This window comes from Sapajus apella, unplaced genomic scaffold, assembly GCF_009761245.1.
Source record: "Sapajus apella isolate SASKATOON/1434 unplaced genomic scaffold, GSC_monkey_1.0 scaffold20, whole genome shotgun sequence".
NCBI lineage: Eukaryota > Metazoa > Chordata > Mammalia > Primates > Cebidae > Sapajus > Sapajus apella.
Window position 1 is genome coordinate 628,410 of NW_022436960.1, and position 13,731 is coordinate 642,140.

The 13,731-nt window shown below is 42.0% G+C and overlaps 1 protein-coding gene across 10 annotated transcripts in view; it reads right to left on the reverse strand.

Annotated features, from left to right (window-relative positions):
* The window catches only part of TRAF3 (TNF receptor associated factor 3), a 125,199-nt gene that overhangs the window by 52,474 nt on the left and 58,994 nt on the right, over positions 1–13,731 (reverse strand). For 5 of the 10 annotated variants that reach the window (XM_032287317.1, XM_032287316.1, XM_032287318.1 and 2 more), the window contains one exon: positions 1,525–1,644. The exons of the other annotated variants lie outside the window; for them this stretch is intronic. The gene's annotated coding sequence lies outside the window, so the exon portion shown is untranslated. The remainder of the gene's footprint in view (positions 1–1,524; positions 1,645–13,731) is intronic. 10 annotated transcript variants of the gene reach the window in all.

Here is a 13,731-nt window from a genome sequence, read left to right on the forward strand (position 1 = left end):
GATCTCACATCTGTACAGATGTGTGTCTCCTGGTGAGGGTGCCATGCACCTCTGAAGCGCCTGTGCTGAAAGGCTGAGCCAGAAGGAACGGACCTCTACAGACACCCAGAGGCAGAAGAACATGTCCAGTGGAAACAGCAAAGGCCAGAGTGGGGGAACTTCTGATTACTGGACAATCAGCCAGGATTCTCCAACAAATAAAATGCAAGGAAAACAGAGATGGGGAAAAGTATTCTATTGATTAAGAGACTCAACAGACATATCACCTAACTGCAATTATTTGGACCCTGCTTCAAACAAACTAAAAATACCAGACACTATTGGGGAAAACTGAATGGTACTATGATGATACTATGATTATAAATGAAATTTGAACAGCAGTTTTCTTGACACTTCTCAATTTATGAAAAATAGCTATGTATTAAATCTCATTTTGGAAGCAAACATTTCAAACTTTTTATACTTATATTAATGTTCTAACATATGAAAGATTTATTATTATATATATATTTTTGAGATGGGGTTTCGCTCTTGTTGCCCAGGCTGGAGTGCAATGGCGCAATCTTAGCTCACTGCAACCTCTGCCTCCTGGCTGGGATTACAGGTGTCTGCCACCATGCCTGGCTAATTTTTTGTATTTTTAGTAGAGATGTGGTTTTGCCATGTTGGCCAGGCTTGTCTCAAACTCCTGACCTCAGGTGATCCACCCGCCTTGGCCTCCCAAAGTGCTAGGATTACAGGCATTAGCCATCGCACCCAGCCCTATTTTTTTTTTTTTTAAGGGACAGGGTCTTGGTCTATGGCCAGCCTAGAGTGCAGTGCCATGATCCTAGTTCATTGCAGCCTAAATTCCTATTCCTGGGCTCAAGTGGTCCTACTGCCTCAGCCTCCCAAGTAGCTGGGACTACAGGCACACACCACCACATCCAGTTAATTATTTTATTTTTTTAGACAGCGTCTCACTATGTTGCCCAGGTTGGGCTCAAACTCTCAAGAGATCCTCCCATCTCAGCCACCCAGTCACAAATTAAGAGATTGAAACACAGTATTTTATTTTCTTTCAAACTCCTAGAGAAAGATGGTTAAGGAGCAAATGTTCTTGTATCAAAAAATGTAATACTCCATGAGGCAGGCCACACCCCCAGCTGCCTGCAGTGGGCACCTTCTAGGGAAGGGTAGGTCTAAGATTTCAGAAAGCAGGCCTTTCACAAAGAGGTACAGGCCACTACTCTTGGTTTTCCAACTTATTCACTCATTCGGGCCATCAGGTTACAATGTCTATTATTTTCAGTTTAATACTGGTTTGAAAAAAAATGAAAAATAAAAATAAGGTCAGACACAAACCAAAACAAAGTGCCACGTATGTAGAAAGTCAAATACATCTGCTGAAGAATGAAAGTGCTAAAGCTAACAATGAATATGTTCAGGATGTTTTACAATTTAATTACTTGATTTTTATGCAAAATGAAAAATTAACAGCTGAAGAAAGAAATCTACACAAATTAAAATTTTCTAGTGGCATACCTGTGTGTCATATGCTTTAAGGAGAAATATGGACGCTTGATCAGGAAGGACTTCAATAAAAAAAGAAGCGAAGCAACGCCAACCTTATCCTTCTTTAATTACTGCAGTAGAGTCCCTTACCTAGAAAATAATAATAATATTTGGTCAATTCTCATCTGGAAAATATTTAGAGCTTTTAAAAATGAAATTTCAAGGCCAGTGGCTCATGCCTGTAATCCCAGCACTTTGGGAGGCTGAAGAGGACAGACCGCCTGAGGTCAGGAGTTTGAGACCAGCCTGACCAACATGGTGAAACCCCCATCTCTACTAAAAATACAAGAATTAGCCAGGTGTGATGGCACACACCTGTAATCCCAGCTACTAGAGAGGCTGAGGCAGGAGAATAGTGTGAACCTGGGAGGTGGAGGTTGCAGTGAGCTAAGATCATGCTGCTGCACTCACTCCAGCCTGGGCGACAAAGTGAGACTCCATCTCAAATAAATAAATAAAAATAAAATTTCAAAATGTAAATTTCTATAACATGAAGAAATTTAAGATTAAACATATTTAACTACTGTACATGCATGTGTTTTGGAGATTTTCCACATTTTTAAATGGAATATGCATTATAAAAACTATTTTAAAATTTGCTTTTACCAGGAGGTATTACTTACTTAGAGAAAGGTACAGGAAGCATATATATACAATTTCATTAAATTATTATATAAATACCAGTCTAATTACCACCAAGGCCAAGGGATGGAGCATTTCCAGAACTCCTGAAAGACCGGGCGCTTTTCTCTGACCCCAAACCCCTTCCACCACATGCATAAGTACTCCCTTAATAAAACGGTTTTTTTTTTTTTTGAGACGGAGTTTCACTCATGTTACCCAGGGTGGAGTGCAATGGCGCGATCTCGGCTCACCGCAACCTCCGCCTCCTGGGTTCAGGCAATTCTCCTGCCTCAGCCTCCTGAGTAGCTGGGATTACAGGCATGCACCACCATGCCCAGCTAATTTTTTGTATTTTTAGTAGAGACGGGGTTTCACCATGTTGACCAGGATGGTCTCAATCTCTTGACCTCGTGATCCACCCGCCTCGGCCTCCCAAAGTGCTGGGATTACAGGCTTGAGCCACCGCGCCTGGCCAACAAAATGGTTTTTATTTGATTTGTTGAGGCAGGGTCTTGCTCTGTCATCTGGGCTGAAGCGCAGTGATGCAATGGCAACTCACAGCAGCCTCGACCTCCTGGACTCAAGCAATTCTCTCACCTCAGCCTCCCAAGTAGCTGGATCCACAGGAGGATGCCACCACACCCAGATAATTTTTTTATTTTTATTTTTTGAGGCTGGATCTCCCTATGTTGCCGAGACTGGTCTGGAACTCCTGGGCTCAAGTGATCCTCCCACCTCACCCTCCCGAAGTGCTGCGATTACAGGCATGAGCTACTGTGCCTTAACTTGTATGGTTATCATTTCCTAACTTTTCTTTAGAGATTTATCGCCTAGGTGTGCAGCCCGACCAAACGTAATTTATATAAAATCCAGAAGCAGATGAAAATAAACAGAATCAATGAGGTGGGTGGATTGCTACATATATTCTTGTCTTGCTTTTTTCTTTCCCTTCTTGGTTGTTACTGTGTCTGTAGTTTGTTTTCATTGCTGTGTAATAGTCTGCTCAGTAAATATGCCACAATTTAGTTAACCATTCTCATCCTCTAGTGTGGTTTCTGCTTTGGAGCAAATGAAAACACTACTAAGATTTTTCTGATACAGCTATCTCAAGCACTTTAGGCATATATTTCTCTAGTGCACATATCTGGAAATATGACTGCTAGCTTATACAGTAAAGCCAAACTATTTCCCAAAGCAGTTGTAATGTACACTCCCATCAGAAGGGTATGAGAGAGTTTCTGTTGCTTAACTTTTTCAACAATTGTTAGACTTTTTAATTCCTACTAACTGAACAGAGATATAATAGTATTCTAAGATTTTTTTTTTTTTTGAGACATGGTCTACCTCTGTCACCCAGGTTAGAGTGCAGTGGCACAATCATGGCTCACTACAGCCTTGAAACTCCTGGGCTCAAGAGATCCTCCCTAGTAGCTAAGATTACAAGCACATGCCACCATACACAGCAAATTTAAAAAAAAAATTTTAGGCTGGAAGCAGTGGCTCATGCCTGTAGTCTGTAATTCCATCACTTTGGGAGGCTGAGGCAGGCAGATCACCTGAGATCAGGTGTTCGAGACCAGCCTGGCCAACATGGTAAAACCCTGCCACTAATAAAAATAAAAAGTTAGCCAGTCATGGTGGCACATGCCTGCAGTTCCAGCTACTCAGGAAGCTGAGGCAGGAGAATCTCTTGAACACAGAAGGCGGAGGTTACAGTGAGCCAAGATTGCGCCAGTGTACTCCAGCCTGGGCAACAAAGTGAGACTTCATCTCAAAAAAAAAAAATTTTTTTTTTAAGAGATGGGGTCTCACTATGTTGCCCAAGCCTGGTCTCAAACTCCTGGTCTCAAGCAATCCTCCCGCCTTGGCCTCCCAAAGTGCTAGGATTACAGGCATGAGCCACCACACCTGGCCAACTAAGAATCCTTTATTATAGAATTTTATAATAATTTTGAATAAAGAATTCATGAAATTGTACATCTGGGAAATACTGCAATGAAGATTTAATTTTGTAGCCAAATATCTGTTCACATTCCCCATGGTTTCTGTACCCTGACTTCTTGTCAGGTATAAATTCCTAGGTCAGTCCTCCAGAGGCATTGATTCCAACCCCTGGGCCTGGGCAAAGCCTATGATTTGCATCTGGTCATTCAGAGCATCTTATTCCCCTGCCCAGAGCTGGTTCATCTCTGAACATACAACCCAGGTCAGAATTAATGAGTCTCCTCTTCTCACTATTGGACTTAAAGAGATTCTCACTCTTTCCCAGAGAACCTGAACATGAACACATGGAGGAAGACACTGGGGAGGAAACTGGCCCAACTGAACCATCTATAGTCAGCCCTGACTTAGGTTTTTCAGTTGGATGATCAATAAACCTTCCTTTTATTTACTTCAAATAGCTAAGGTTGGCCAGGTGTGCTGGCTCACACCTGTAGGCCCAGCACTTTGGGAGGCCAAGGCAGGCAGATCTCAAAGACAGGAAATGAAGACCATCCTGGCCAACATGGTGAAACCCTATCTCTACTAGAAATACAAAAAATGGTTGGGCCTGGTGGCGCACACCTGTAATCGCAGCTACTCAGGAGGCTGAGGCAGGAGAATCACTTGAACCCAGGAGGCGGAAGTTGCAGTGAGCTGAGATTGCGCCACCGCATACCAGCCTGACGACAGAGGGAGACTCTGTCTCAAGAAAAAAAAAAAAAAAAAAAAAAAACCCAGCCCAGGTTGATTTTCTTAACATTTACATCAGAAAGAGCCCTCATTGATACAATCACATATTCAGAAATGGGTTTTAATCTTGTGCTCAAGAAACTGTATAGGTCAACCAAGGTAACACATGACAACATGTGTATGTTGTTTACACACATTCCCAGCATTCCTTCAATCATACTTTTTAAAAAATCTAAACACTTTTAGTAGTTATAGGACTGGCTAAGGTTTTCTATTTCTTCTTCAGTCACTTTTAGTTAAGTTACATTTTGAAAGAGATTTGTCTATTTCATCTAAACTTTCAGATGTATATAGCATGATGCTACTTCCAATATCCTTTTATGATACCTTAACAGTCTACTGAATCCATAGTGTTTTCACCTTTTTCATTTCATTTAGTTATTTATACCTCTTTTTTCTTCCTTAACAGTTTCACTGGAGCTTTGTCGACTTTACCACTTTTTTCCCTTTAAGACAGGGTCTCACGCTGTCACCCAGGCTGGAGTGCAGTGGCATGATCATAGCTCACTGCAGCCTCAGGCTCCTGAGCTCAAGCGATCTGCCCTCTCCTCCTGCCCAAAGTCCTGGGATGACAGGTGTGAGCCACCATGCCTGGCCCCAGATGGAAACTATTTAAGGCTGGGCGCAGTGCCTCACACCTGTAATCCCAACACTTTAGGAGTCTGAGGTGGGTGGATTGCTTGAAATCAGGAGCTCGAGACCAGTCTGGGCAACATAGTGAGACCCCATTTCTATAAAACATACAAAAATTAGCTGGGCATAGTGGCACATACTTGTGGTCCCGACTACTCAGGAGGCTGAGGCAGGAGACGACAGGGACTGCAGTGAGCCGAGATCGCACCCACTCCACTCCAGCCTGGGCACTAGAGTGAGACCTTTTCTCATACAAATACATATGTACACACATACACACATATATAAAATATATATACATATATATGGTACATATATATATATAATATGTATATATATTTTATATACATATATAAACAATATATATATAATTTTCCCATCGAATATTTTCTATCTGAATTTCCTTTAAATTCCTTTAGTACCATTCTGCTGGCAATAAATCTTGACATCTCTTGGTCTAAAAGTTTCTCTTTTGTTTTTATTTATTTTTGAGATGAAGTCTTATTCTGTCACCTAGGCTGGAGTGCAGTGGCACGATCTCAGCTCACTGCAACTTCTGCCTCCTGGGTTCAAGCGACCCTCCACCCTCAGCCTCTCAAGTAGCTGGGATTACAGGTGCCCACCACCACATGCAGCTAACTTTTATATTTTTAGTAGGGACAAGGTTTCACCATGTTGGCCAGGCTGGTCTCAAATGCCTGACCTCAGGTGATCTGCCTGCCTTGGCCTTCCAAAGTGCTAGGATTACAGGCATAAGACACTGTGCCCAGCCTAAAAATTTCTTTACTTTTGAAATAAATAAATATTTATCCTTCATTTTTGAAAGACATTTTTGCTGGGTACAGAACTCTAAGCTAATAGGTTTTTTTCTTTCAGTACTTTGAAAATGTCACTCTGTTGCCTCTGGTTCACATGATATGACCAGATGATATGACCAGGAATCGCTGTTATTAGTAACTTTGTTCCTCTGTAATGTGTCTTTTCTTCTGGCTGCTTTGAAAGCTTTTGATCTTGATCACTGGTTTTCTGGCGATCTGATTATGAGGTACCTTGGATTTCTTTATGTTTGCTCTGTTTGGGGTTTTTGAGCTTCATAGTTTGTTTGCAGTTTTCATCAAATTTGGGAAATTTCCAGCCACTATTTCTCCAAATATTGTTTCCATTTCCTCCTCTTCTCCTTCTGGAGCTAAGTTACACATATCTTAAATCAGCTGATTTTGTCCCCCAGGCCGCACATAAATTTTTTTTTTTTTTTTTGAGATGGAGTCTTTCTCTGTGTCCCAGGCTGGAGTGCAGTGGTGCCATCTCAGCACACTGCAACCTCTGCCTCCTGGGTTCAAGAGATTCTCCTGCCTCAGTCTCCCAAGTAGCTGGGATTACAGGCATCTGCTACCAAGCCTGGCTAATTTTTATATTTTCAGTAGAGACGAGGTTTTCCTGTGTTGGCCAGGATGGTCTTGAACTCCTGACCTCCAGTGATCCGCCCACCTAAGTCTCCCAAAGTGCTGGGATTCCAGGTGTTAGCCATTGCACCCAGCATTTTATATATCGTCTTTTCATCTGCAGAAGTTCTATTTCAATCTTTTTTGGATCTTTTCTTTCACTCATCATTATGCTTCTGTTTTTCTCCACATTCTTGGGTGTGAAACATATCTGTACATCATTGTAATGTCTTTGTGTGCTAATTGCATCATCCCGTGTCATTCTGGGGTCTGCTTCCCTTGCTTTTCTTCCTGGTTAATATCACATTTCCTTGCTTCTCTGCATACCTGGTTATTATTTATTAGATGCTAGACACAATTTCTTTTTACATGTTTGGGTGCATCTTTTTAAATACAGTCGGGGCTTTGTTCTGAGAATGTAATCAAGGTATCTGTAATCAGTTAGGGCAAGTCTGGAGCAGCCTATTAGTCTATGGATAGTTCAGCCCCACTGGTAAGGCAGCCCTTCTGAGGAACCTCTTTTTTCATGCCAGAGATGAAAAAGCTGCTCTGAACCCACGCTAACAAAGATGAAAAGGCAAGCCTTCAAAGGATCTACCTGATACCACCCTGGGTGGTGCTAACACAAACTATTCCCATCCCTGTGTGACCAAGAAGTACTTGGCCTTCTCCTTTTTGGCAGTTCTCTTCCTGCTTTGAGGTGCTTCCTCTCAGGCATGTGCAGACCAGAACGCAGCCAACACCTCAAGGGGGTCCTTCTGCAGATCTCTGGAGCTCTCTCTCTAACCTGCTCCCTCCTGTTTTCCTCCACAAATTCTAGCTGTCTTGTCCTCCCCAATTTCTGCTGTTTCATCACTTTAGTGAAGCCAGTGGGCTCTGTCTGACTCCTCTCTTCCTGCCCTGAAACATGGAAACTGCCCAGGGCAAACTAAGGCTGTTTGTGTCAATAAAGTTTTATTAGAACAAGTCCACATCCATTCACTTACATACTTAGGATGAAAGCAGGCACAGAGCATAGCAGAGTAGTTGTGACAAACAGCAACCAGCCCACAAAACCTAAAATGGTTACCATACAGCCCTTTATAGAAAAAAAGTATACAGTCTTGTGCTGTGGGGTATAAGCTGGAATACTGTAGCCTTGCTTCATTTGTTCCCCTTATTTCAAGGAACACAGTCTAACCAGCCTTCTGTCAAATGTATGAAAACTGTTACTTCATATATTTTCTTTAGTTTTCAAGTTGTTTAAGATACAAGTCAATTTGGGACTAGGGCAAGACAAGTGAGGTACTTGTCTTAGGCACAAATTTTAAGGAAATGCCAAAAAAACTTGATAATAGAGATAAAATCAAAATTAATGAAAAAAACTCATGAGTTACAAAACACCACAATTTTATATATAATATCAATAATGGTGTCATGCCATGCCATGTTGGAGCTTGAGACAAAAATAAAAATTATTAATACTGATCTTATCTTTATTTAAAATTTTGGTCTGGGGCCAGACGTGGTGGCTCACCCCAATAATTTCAGGACTTTGGGGGGCTGAGACGGGAGGGAGGATTGCTTGAGTCCAAAGGTTGAGATCAGTTTGTGCAACATAGCGAGACATTACTCTACAAAAACAAAAAGTTATCCAGACATGGTGGCATGTGCCTGTAGTCTCAGCTACCTGGGAGGCTGAGGTGGGAGGATCACTTGAGCCCTCCCAGCTGTATTACCATAACTGTACTGAGTTATGATTGCTCCATTGCACTCCAGCCTGGGCAACACAGCAAGGCCCTGTCCTTAAAAATAAAAAATAATTTTGTTTTTCATCCTGGATATTTTTGAATAAAATTTTATTTTTTAAAAGTACTGCATATTAAAATATTAATAATCTCGATTACTGAGATTTTGGGTGTCCCTTTAAATTCTGTACTTGAGGCAAGTGCCTCACTTGCCTTACCGTAGTCCTGGGGGGCGGGGGGTGTGAATCACCTTTAATTCCATCATGGCAGAAATGGCAGTCTCCAGAAATAACTTTCTTACTAAGCAGAATCAGACTAATACCTTATCACTGTAAGAGTTTATCAGAAGTGCCAAACTTAATGTTTTCCTTCTCAGAGATGTCTTTGAAAAAGAGATTACTTCAATGTGAAACATTATGCTCTAATTACTTCTGCTTGCAACTAACAGTAGGGAATGTACATATTCCCACATATACCCATCAGAGGCAATCATTAGATGAGTGTCAAATGGATATAAATTAGTAAACAAAAGGACTCTGCAGACATGAAGGTACTATGAGAACATAAAACTTTCTTCTAATTACTAAATAAATACAGGCACACAAAGATATTGTGACTGTAAAATAAGTGAGAAATTATATAGCATCTGGGTGATACACTGACAGTATGAGGTATACCAAAAACAGCCACCTGCATTAACAGCTACCCAGTCAATTTCTTGACTGGTGAAAGTAAGTGCTCAGTCTCCAAACACACAAATTCAATTAAAAGCAAATCATGGCCGGGTGCGGTGGCTAATGCCTGTAATCCCAGCACTTTGGGAGACCAAGACAGGCGGATCACTTGAGGTCAGGAGTTCAAGACCAACCAGGCCCACATGGTAAAACCCTGTGTCTACTAAAAATAAAAAAAAATTAGCCAGAAGTGAAGGCATGCACCTGTCGTCCCAGCTACTTGGGAGGCTGAGGCAGGAGAATCTCTTGAGCCCAGGAAGTGGAGGTTGCAGTGAGCCGAGATCGCACCACTGCACTCCAGCCTGGGTGGCACTCCAGCCTGGGTGACAGAGTGAGACTCAGTTAAAAAAAAAAAAAATAAAAAAGCAAATCAACCAATAAGCCAGTAAGCTTCTCTCTTGGTTTTGTAGGATTAGCATCCTTTTGAAATTAGCCTGCTCATTTTGTAGGTGTTCCCAACTCCCAATCGTATCTCATCAATATGCCAGGAGGGCACTGGGCAAGCAAAAGGACTCATCCACATGACAATGAAAGCTTCTACCATGAGCTGATTTCCACAGATTCTCTAGAGCATTCATTTCATAGACGGCACAGGTGCAGGAAAATGTTTTCAAAAGTACTGACAAAAAAGGTGTTTTTTTAAATTAAAAATGTTATAGTATTACATTTAGTGGGCAAATGAAGATTATGAAATTTAAAAGAATAATTATCATGAAGAAATTGTCTACAACTCATGGAATTCAATTTAGCGATCACACACCATCAAATTCACAACACACCCCCTCCAACACACACTTCCCTTTGCAACTGCTGCTTCCGAGCCGGCCTCTGGGGGTGAGCTGACCCCACCCTGCTGGCTCAGCACCCCCTCCCTCACCATGAGTGGACTTGCAAACTCCACTCCAGCCGAAATGACTGTCTCCTTCCGTGTTTTTGTTCTTCCACTGTCTGTCAAACACTTCATCCGCAAGATTCCATTCAAGTATCTTGACAACTACTCTTTATCACTAGACTCATGTTTTCCCCTAAACTTTAAGCTCCTTTAGAGCAGGGATCATGCTAAATTTATCCTGTAGTCTCATGCCTAGCAGGACAGCAGGCACACCCAGCAGGCACCACTTGTTTGTTGAATTAAACTCCCACAAGCATCTTTTCTCTATCTCACCCTTCCCAGGGAAGCTGACCCTACACCTCCTGAAATCCTGGTCCTATAAGGACACCCATCACAGCGCGTATAAGCCTGTACTCACCTTGCTTCCTTCTCTCTCTCCCATCTGTGAGCTTTCTGAAGACAGAAATGTGTCTTGTTCAGGTTTGTATCCTCACCACTTACAATGCTGCTGGCCACACAGTACGCATTTGATACATATTAGTCTTCATTATTAATTTACTTCTTGTAGTTATTAATTTATTCCTCACAACTATAAATCTGCTTGTTGTAGAAATGAGGAAACTAGAGGACGAAGATTCAGCAGCTTCTCAACATGATACGTTACTAAGTGGCAGAGCGGTCTACCTCTGGAGTCAGTGTCCTCAACTGCTATGTCTGTTATCACACCTCGACTACCTCGTCAAAGGCAGGCTCACTGACTTGTGCTGTAAGAATCAACAGAGTTATGCTGTTAAATCAGATTTGCCATTTGCATGCTCAAATTATTTTAGAAAGATCATTCAATGCTCCAACTCTGCTGGCCAGAGTCTGGACTGTTGAGTAACTAAAACAATTACATCAATCAACGTGCCCAAAGTCAGAGCTAAAAGGACTAAAACCCAGGTCTCATGGACCCAACAATTTGATCACACTATTTTTGCTGGCTTTGATACCTGTCAATTCAAACCCTGTACAATTATCTCATTCCCCAAATTTTCCAAAATCTCAATAATGCCCAATAGATGCATCTGCCCCATTTTAAAACCAAGTATCTTTTTTTTCATTGTTTTGAATTTCAGCATTGACATAGCCAGACTTTGTTTAATCCCTTAGGACTAATATATGACATTCATAGCCTGATGCACCGTTAGCTGAACCAAACAGGGCTAATTTCTGACTTCAAGGAAGATTTTAAGATCTCGGCTAGGCTAAAAGAAACTTTATCACATCATTTAAATTATTGTTTGCAGGGCAGGTGTGGTGGCTCACATCTGCAACCTCTGAACTTTAGGAAGTCGAGGCGGAAGGATCACTTGAGGCCAGGAGTTCAAGACCAGCCTCAGCAACATAGTGGGACTGCATCTTTATAAAACTATAAAAAATGTAACATTAGCCAGGTGTGGTGGCATCCATCTGTGGTCCCAGCTACTTGGGAGGCTGAGGTGGGAGGATGGCTTAAGTTCAGGAGGTTGGGGCTGCAGTGAGCTGTCATTGTACCAATGCAGTCCAGCCTGGGCAACAGAGCAAGACCTTGACTCAAAAAAAAAAAAAAGAAACCAAAAAAAACTCCATGAAACTTACTTAATTCCTAGCTACTCTAACATGAAAATTGAGTAGAATTATTTAGCTTACCAACTTAAACATCTCTTACTAACCTGCTCTCTCCTCTCCTGTGTTTTCCTCCATAAATTCTAGCTGTCTTGTCCTCCCCAATCTCTGCTGTTTCGTCATTTTAGTGAAGCCAGTGGGCTCTGTTTGACTTCTCTCTTCCTGCCCTGAAACATGCAAACTGCCTCTCGAGACAAACTAAGGCTGTCTGTGTCAATAAAGTTTATTTATTTATTTATTTTTTTTTTTTTTTAAGACGGGGTTTCACCATATTGGTCAGGCTGGTCTTGCACTCCTGACCTCAGGTGATCCACCTGCCTCAGTCTCACAAAGAGCTGGGATTACAGGCGTGAGCCACTGCACCTAGCTTGTGTCAATAAAGTTTTATTGGAACTTGGATTAGGATGAGGAGGAGGAAAGGGCAAGGGAAGAATGGAATGGCTGTTCTGTGCTACTCAGTCATAGTCAAAGCTTCTCGTGCGGGACAAGAAGCCGTTTTGTAGCAATATACCACAGTGCGTTTCTTTCATTTTTGCTTATGGCACTGTGATAGGTTTCCCTGATGTCTTACCTGAAATCATGATCAAACACTCATTACCACTGCATACTTATTTTATTCCTAAAACATAAAATGTCACACATATTTTTACAGCTAGAGAAGAGTCATGTTAAAAATTTAAGATAGGTAGTGTAACACTTCTTTGAATTTAATATTCTTCATGCTACGTAAGTTCTCTAGAATAAATTTACTTCATGATCAAATGTGGCCACCCACCCCACCTTGCTACAATTGCTAGACACACTAGTACAAACTTTCCAGAGTACCATCCAACGATCATATACACCACAGTGTAAAACGTTTCCAGCTCACCTGGAATTCTCACCTAAGTGGCCTCTGAAATAAACTATATTCTGCAATGTTGGCTTCTGCCTAATACAGTAATGATTCACTGCAGTTTACACCATGAATTTAAACAGAGATTTGTTATGCAACCACAAATCTCTTAGGTTTCTCCAAAAATTAACCAATATCTTGAACATAATATTTTCTATTCTCAACAATCATTATACAAATAAAACGGCTACATTAATAAAATTTTCCGTCAGAAAATTATGAAAATAAACCTTTAAATGTAGGTTAGAGCAGTGGCAATGCTGCTAACCAACTTCAGAAAAGACTCAGCGAGGTAGGGGCATCCACAAGCGAGGCACAGAGTGAGCAGGTGCACAGGCCCTGAGCAGCCCCAGACTCCGGGGCTGTGTGCTGGCAGCACACCTTGCACACAGCACTGGCTCTGCCCCAGATGGTCACAGGCAGCTGGGACCAAATCACCCACCAAATGTGTATATCATGTAGATATACATTCTAGAGACAGGGTCTTGTTCTGCCACTCACAATGGAGTGCAGTGGCACAATCACAGCTCAGTGTAACCTCAAACTCCTGGCCTCAAGTGATGCTTCTGTCAACGTGCTGGTATTATAGGCATCTGCCACCATGCCCAAATTATTTTAACTTTCATTTTAGGTTTAGAAGTACATGTGCAGGCCGGGCTCGGTGGCTCAAGCCTGTAATCCCAGCACTTTGGGAGGCCAATGCGGGTGGATCACGAGGTCAAGAGATCGAGACCATCCTGGTCAACATGGTGAAACCCCGTCTCTACTAAAACTACAAAAAATTAGCTGGGCATGGTGGCACGTGCCTGTAATCCCAGCTACTCAGGAGGCTGAGGCAGGAGAATTGCCTGAGCCCAGGAGGCGGAGGTTGCGGTGAGCCGAGATCGCGCCATTGCACTCCAGCCTGGGT